The following is a 7,809-nucleotide window of genomic DNA, read 5'->3' as shown; positions in this document are numbered from 1 at the left end:
ATTTGTCATCTGAAGGGTTTTCCCTCATTTTAGGCAATAATTTGGCTGGTGTTATAGTCACACCTAATCCTCAAGTTATTGAGTTACCTGTGTCAAGTGGAGCTCTGATCTGTCTCAGTCTTTTCCTGATATTTTCCCCAGTATGTGCTCTGACTGCAAGGCGTCTAAACAGACTTTAAATCCACAGATGAAAGAGGTGCAGATTTTATTTTTTAATCTGGCCGAGTACCTTTTGAGAGAGTCTGATGGGAAGAATGGAGATAAAGATGTGCTTTGTTAATTCTCAAATAATTCTCAGATTGTGGTACCTCATGTTTTTCGTAAAAAAATACATTCTCAAGCTAGCACATGACTGTAGTATTGCAGGACATCTTGTTGTGAATAAGACACATAATCATATACGTAGAATTTCTATTGGCCTGGTCTAAAAAAAATATGTAGTTGGCTATTGCAGGATTCCTATCACGCTTGCTGTGTAGCTGGTATAAAATAGAAACCAAGACTATACCTGTTCACTCCTTTGCATCCCATTCCAGCTTTTTGAGGAGCAATTTGGCAGAGTTTTGACTAGGGTGTGTTGATCCTTTTACCTAAAAACCAAGCCTTAAGCTATTACATTGACTGTTATGTGTGCTTCTACTCGCTTTCCAGAGGCCATTCCTTTAAGGGAAGATGACGGCTCCTGTAATAGTGCTGGCCTTGTTGAAGTTTTTTCAATGTTCGGGATTCCTAAAGAGCTTGTCTAGTCTGATCAAGGATCCAATTTTTATGTCTAGGATTTTTAAGCAGGTGCTAAATCGGTTGGGAATTTCGTAAGATTGCAATTTAGCGTTTTTACCACCCGGAGTCCCAAGGCTCTTGAGAGGTTTCCATCAAACCTTGAAAGCAATGTTAAAAGCCTACTGTCTTGAGCTCAGAGGACTGGGATGAAGGAGTAAATCTCATGTTTCTTTTTTCAGCCAGAGAAGCTGTGGCATGATTCTCTCTGGGGTTTAGTCCTGCTCAATTGGTTTTGGACATAATGTCCGTGGTCCTTTGAAATTGTTGAAGGAGAAGGGGCTGACTGAAGCAACAGATTCTTCCACTTACTGGACTATGTTAGCCATTTCAGCTTGTGAAATTGCTCTCGCTCTAATCTTGCTGGCTCGCAGAAAAAGATGAAGGCCTGGTATGATAGCTGGGCCTAAAAAAAGATCTTTTCGGTAGGGGATCAAGTTTTGGCTTTGCTTCCTGTCCATGGTTCTTCATTGCAGGCATGTTTTCAGGGCCTTACACAGTTGAATGCAAGGTTGTTGATCTCGACTATGTCCTTCTACACCAGGCAGACAAAGAAAAGTCATCTCTGTCATATTAATATGCTGAAGGAGTACTTTGTTAGAGAGGGGAGTTTGATAGTTTAACCAAAAAGGTGGCATTGTTACATTGTGCTCCAGTCATTTCTGAAGAACTCGGTGAAGTGGTGGTAAAAAAAAATTATCTTGAGGCTCATCTTTCTCATTTGCCTCAGATTAAAAGATCTGTTCTTGTAGAGCGGATTAGCGTTATGTTCCATTGTTTCCAGATGTGCCTAACCAAACTAATCTTGTTGTGCATGATATTGATGTTTCAGGGGCTGTTCCTGTGAAGCAACATCCTTACCGGTTTGGTCCTGAAAAAGCGTGCACTGTTGAGTAAAGAAGTGACATATATGGTTGAGCATGGAATTCCCGTACAAAGCCAAAGTGCCTTGAGATCCCCTTGTATTTTGGTCCAAAGTCAATGGGTCTTGGGGTTTTCTTTTAACAGTTTTTGGCAAGGTTAATGGGCCCCACTTTATATTAAGTGCCCTTGCCCACTATTCCCCACAAAAAATTTAAGTAAATTGTACTTTTGTGTTCATATTGTATTGCAAAAATTTTTGCTGCTTTTTAAAGGGGGAAAGGGGAAAAGGTTTGGGGGACGGTTTGGGTATGTGTGGGTTTTAAAGGGGGTGGGTTATGGTGTAAGGAGTTGTTTCCCCAAACCTGGTCCTGGAGAACCCCCAAAAATGCAGCTTTTTTGGGGTCTCTCTTATTGGGCACACCCCATTTTTAGGTTTTTGGAGTCTTCCTAATTTAGCTGATGGGGTTGAAAAAGGGTGTGTTTTAATAAAAGGGGAATATAAAATGTCAGGGTTGGGGTTTTTTCCGGGCCAAGGTTGGGAAAACTGGTTAAAAAGGGGTGGGTAAAAAAGGTAATTATAAATGAATAACAAAATTTTAATTTCAGAAAGTAATTTCTCAGTTTTTTTAAAAAAAAAATAAGAACAAATAAAAACCTAGTACACAAATGTGGAAGTTTACCAAATGAAAATTAAAATTTTAAAAAAAAAGGGACATAGTTGTTGGGCGGCAAATTTAAAATTGGTATGGTTTAAAGCTCTAACCAAAAATAGATTCTTTAAACCTTTTCCCCCATTTGGTGATTCATTGACCATGTGCATCCCCAGATAAAATTTAAAAGAAAGGGCCATTTTAAAAAGGGTTTCTGGAGGTTCCTCTCTCTTCTTTAAAAAAATTTCAGCAAATTTTGGCTCCAGATGGGTTATGGGCATATCAGTGATGGCATTTACAAAATGCGAGCGATCTAAACCGTCGAGGTTAGTTTACCCAAGGATATCTGGGTTAGATATTGGGAAGCCATACCTGGATTATTGTGGTGTAAATAGTCCTGAACTGGAGTAGTCAATGTAGCTCACTTGAAAGGCTTCTTTTGGACCGGTTGTTGGCTGGCTAACGCTGCCTCTTAAACCTAGCCAACTGGTGAGATTGCCAAAAACTACATTAAAAAAGATTGTTTGGGCAGGGGCAGGTTCGAATTGTTGCGAATTGTTAGAGCTAAAGTTGAAAGCTATTAGGGACCCATGTTTATCGAGTTATTCCCCCCCCCCCCCCCACCCCCCCCCCCCCCCCCCCCCCCCCCCCCCACCCCCTTTTTTGCACCACTCACCAGTGCTTGATGAGATGGAGGTTTGTGTTTTGGCTGGTCTTATCCTCGACAAATTAAATCACATTAAAGAAAAAACGGAGAAGTGTTTTAGCGCATGGGCACTGGTCTAATTGCAGGAGGTTTTGGTGGGGGGGGCAAACCACTTTCTTGGACCCAAGGAGGTCCACATTCAGGTTGGGCAAAAACAACGTGAAGGGCCGCAATGCCAACTTCTTGATAAAAGGAACTTGTTATTTATGTGAGAGGTACTGCATCGGACACATATATATAGCTGCACAGAAAAAGTGTCATATTAAAACACATTAAAAACAACAATTAGTATTTAATAAGGCTATTACTGGAATTTGTACACGGCTATTACGTATGTACATAACACTCATCATAAAACGATGTATGATAGAAAATGAGTGAGCAACGCTTAGGTCTTGGTCTTTCCATTGTCATGGTTATGAATCAATATGTTAAGGTGGAAAACAAGAGACACCTGGTCCCCCCCGCTCGCTTGGCAAGGGTGATCAGGATTTCTGGGGTGATCTTTGATTCTCTGGTGGTGCTTTCACACTGTCAAAAAAAAATAGGGGGCAGTACTCAAAGCTACTACTTCAATTTTTGAAAAAGTCTGGTGAAGCGAACGGGGGGAAAATTCTGCATTGAAGGTCGATCAAAAAGTCATTGCTGTAATTCTCAATGTGAGACTTTTTGGTGTGTTTAGGTGCCAGTCCCGTCGGAAAATTAGCGAAATCTTGCGGATACGATGTTCAGTGTCATGCTGTTAAAAAATCCCTGCCATTTGTAATTGCACTGTATTTCATATCCTTAATTCCACCCAATTCTATAAATGGTAAAAATTATTCAGGCCGATGGCATTTTTTATGGACATTATTTATTTTATTTTTAGGAATAATTGTTAGCCGACAAAAGGGTGAATCAAAACCACAATATGATCAACTTTTTTTAACTGCAGGCAGATTCTCAGGCAATTATTATTGTTACATTACAAATATTTGGATCGTCCCTTATTCTGTCCCCTATTTTATTAAAGAATAAATACTTATTGTCTTAAAGACTAACAAACATTATTATAAATAAATAATAAGTTTATAATAATAATTATAACATAAAATAATAATGCGAAAGATTAATAGATTGTAAAAAAAGAAACAAAAAAAAGTGGTGGGGTGCTTGGTTTCAGGGGAAACGCATACCAGGCTCGTAAAAAATGCTTATGATGAAAAAGTCATGCGAACATTATTACTTCATAGGAAACAATTTAAGCAATTAAAAAAACCCTTTTTATACTAGGATTTCAACTTGAATTTCAATTACTATTAAAAAACTGGACTTTAAAATCTCAAGGAGTTTATAAGTTGAAACGGTTATTTTTTAAGAATGTCAAGCAGTGGCATGTTAAATAGAACTAAATGAACTTTGTATCTTGTATACTAGTAAAAGAAGACCTTGAATTGCATGTTAGCATAAAAAAAACTAACAATATTAATTGGACTTTTTTTTTAATGAACAATTCTCTGTATAAAAAATTGTGGACAGCAACCTTTATATCAAAACATTTTGAAAAAATCGTCCACAGCTGAGCACGCGAGAGGCCAGATTGATCGCGGCAAAGTAAATGTGATGCACAAAAGTCATTTTCAGGAGTGCAATGGGAAAAAAATAAAGCTTTCGGATAAAAACAACATACACGAAACAATGTTAAAATAGCTAACACAACACAGCCCCCCTAAGATTATTTTTTTTTTTTTTACCACGCTAAAAAAAAATAAAGTACGTTTTTGTGAGAGTGCATTTTATTACATTCAGAAATAATAAGGGCAGGGGCCTAATAAATCTGCTATAGGCTAATGTACCAAACAGGATATTTTCTTCCTTCAACTTTAAGGACACAAATCCATTAAATTCAACCAAATGTATCAGAAAAACACGAACAAGAATTAACACATTATATAATTCTAATGGCTAAATATGATTTGGCAGTCAGATAATCAATAATAGGGCTTATTAAACAAAACAATTATACAATTTAAAAAATAATTTAAAGTGAGACATAAAGTTAAGGTTGGGCTCTCTCTCTCTCATTCGGGGGACAAATTCAAACATGTTGCCCATTTGAGAACAAACTCTATTAATTAGGTGAGTAAATAGGCTTTGGATTTTCCACACGTGTTTCAGTATCGACGGGAAGAAAAAAAATCATAATGAGCCCAAAAACATTGCCAGTGGACCGCCGCTCGCGCCGCATGGGATCCGTGGTGAACCTACTGCTGTTTCCAATGAATATGTGCGCGTGAAGGCACCGTGCGATCAAAGTCACCCCATTCCCACAATTTTTGGTCACACAGTCAAGGCAGAATTCAAAAAATGCAAAATGTTAGCAGGTTTGACAAAAATCAAGAATAATAAATACCAGAGTGTGATAAGAAAATTACGTTGTAAATGCTGGACTGCCATCATTCGCTGTCTGCAAAATGTCTCAACCTGAAGATGATTATTTATTTATTTTTTAACCAAGAATGAACCAAAAAAACGGGAAAACATTAAGCTTTTTAATCCTGTGTATATAATAATAATATATTATATATATATATTCTATATATATTATATGTATCTAATATGTCTATTAATGTTATATTATATATCATATATATATATGTATATATATATATATATCATATATATAGATATCGATATATATATAGCCTATATCTGGTATGACTGACTGTTTAATAACAATAAGCATGCCTAAGCGCCCTTTGTGGTAAAGGTTCTTCTTAAATTTTTTGATCAGCAGACTGTAGCCTAAGACTATCCTACATTTTTTTAATGGCTTTAAGGATGTATTAAATGTATATTACTAACATGGTATTTGTTGTTTAACATCTTCCTTTCAAATCTTACCCAATTACACTTCATGTCGCAAAGCCGTCCCCATTCTGCGCCACCTGGCGTAAGTCTCTCTTTCGCGAATTGAATTTCAAACCACCAGCGGACTGACTTGCAAGTTAACGCCGCGGGCGGTAATTACCCATTTTGGTTGTCTTACTACTGTATAGAATCATATTGCTTTTTATATTTCATCGTACATTAAAAAACATCCTGGTGTCTGGAGACATTTAGCATTTGCAATGAAATTCGAAAATTTAATTCCTTTTCATTTTGACAAAGTGCTTGTACTATGGAGGACCAGGAGTGCCACTTAAAAATAGGAATAAAGAATCAATTTATCGGATTTTTTAATAAGTTAAACATAAAATGCTATATAATAAACTCACTTTGAAATGGGGACAAATTAATAGGGCATATTATAAAGTTGTTTTAATTTGTGTTTTTAAATGTAGTTTAATAAATTTAAAAAATGTTTTTAACATGTATAAATGAATAGACATTTAAAACGGTTTAATCAGTTTTAAAACGTGGATTAATAAAACAATAAAAAAGTACATTAATAATCTTTTTTAAATGCACATTTTTAATCACTTCACGTTTTAAAAATGCAATTGGCAAATTGTTTTCTCTGTTTTGCCAATTGTTTTTTCAGTGTCCTTTTGCCAAATGCTTTTTTTAATCCATTAGTCAATCAAGTTAAAATATGCCATTGGACAGTACATTACGTGGGAGCAACCAATCAACTTTTCCCCTCAATTCGAAGAGTAAAAACCCTAAGCTGGTTCCAAAACCGCTTCCTATCTGTTATACTAGTGCACTATATCGGGTGTCTGCCATTTTGTAGTTGCTGTCCAAATTCTGATTGAATTACTTTCATCCCTAGATTTGTTCACCTATTGAACCCCCGACTTGCATTCATCTATTTTTGATTTCTCCACTGAGGGTGAGGAGGGGGCAGGATATTTGGCAAATTATTCTGCGCACTTATGTATCCGATTGCAACTATATCTGTTGGCTATAACTCTGAGCAGACACAGAGTGTCCATAATGGAGAATATTGGTCGGAACATAAGAAACGAAGGTGCTTGTCAGATTTCCCTAACAAGCACCAAATATTAAGTAGATCCAAGTAGATGGCAGGGAGCATCCACACGCAGCGGCTTCTTCTCTGTCCCGACAGCAGACGAATGGTGTTTTCAGTGTGTTTTTTGTTTGTCTTGTGAGGTCGCAGTGTTTTTGTACGTCGTCAATCGCGTCTACCTGTCTTAAGCGCATACAGTTGTCGAGTTTATGCGCTGGATGTCGGCAGAACCGGGCATTTTTAGAGTTAAAACTACGCGCACGCGGAACAGGCTTCTGCCAGATCTCGGACCTGCTTCCGGAGGGCCCTACATCATCACACCGACCCCCCACTGCTGCATCTCGCCCACAGCGGAGGCGCCACAAGTGGCGTGAGAGGAAGCAGAAGAGGGGTAAAGTGCGGAGGTATCCGGTCTAGGCTAACGGCTAACCCACACAAGCCATCTATCCCCACCCATCGTACTGCCTGCACGTTACGCTCTTTTGGACAATAAAACTGTACTACATCGCGATTACTACGTTCAACTCAAGGACTGTAAGAGACTGTTGTGTTTTTGTGTTCACGGAAACATGGCTTAGCAATCAGCGTTCCGGACTGCGCTGATTATTCAGCTCGACCAGCTGACGTGCTATCGAGCAGACAGAGCTCTCGTGGGCCGGTAAAACCCGTGGCGGCAGGGCTTTGTGTTTACATTCAATGACGCGTGGTGCCGCGATTGCCGTTGTGGATCTGCAAACACTGCCTCACTCCCTGGTGGAGTTTTGATTATTAAGTGCTGGGCCGTTCTATCTGCCGAGGGAAATATACTGCCTACTACTCGGTTCGGTTTACAGTCCCCCGAAAACAAAAACAAACAAACC

The sequence above is a fragment of the Cyprinus carpio genome, unplaced genomic scaffold (assembly GCF_018340385.1).
Source record: "Cyprinus carpio isolate SPL01 unplaced genomic scaffold, ASM1834038v1 S000006515, whole genome shotgun sequence".
NCBI lineage: Eukaryota > Metazoa > Chordata > Actinopteri > Cypriniformes > Cyprinidae > Cyprinus > Cyprinus carpio.
The sequence above is the reverse complement of the archived record's forward strand: the minus strand, read 5'-3'. Positions refer to the sequence as shown.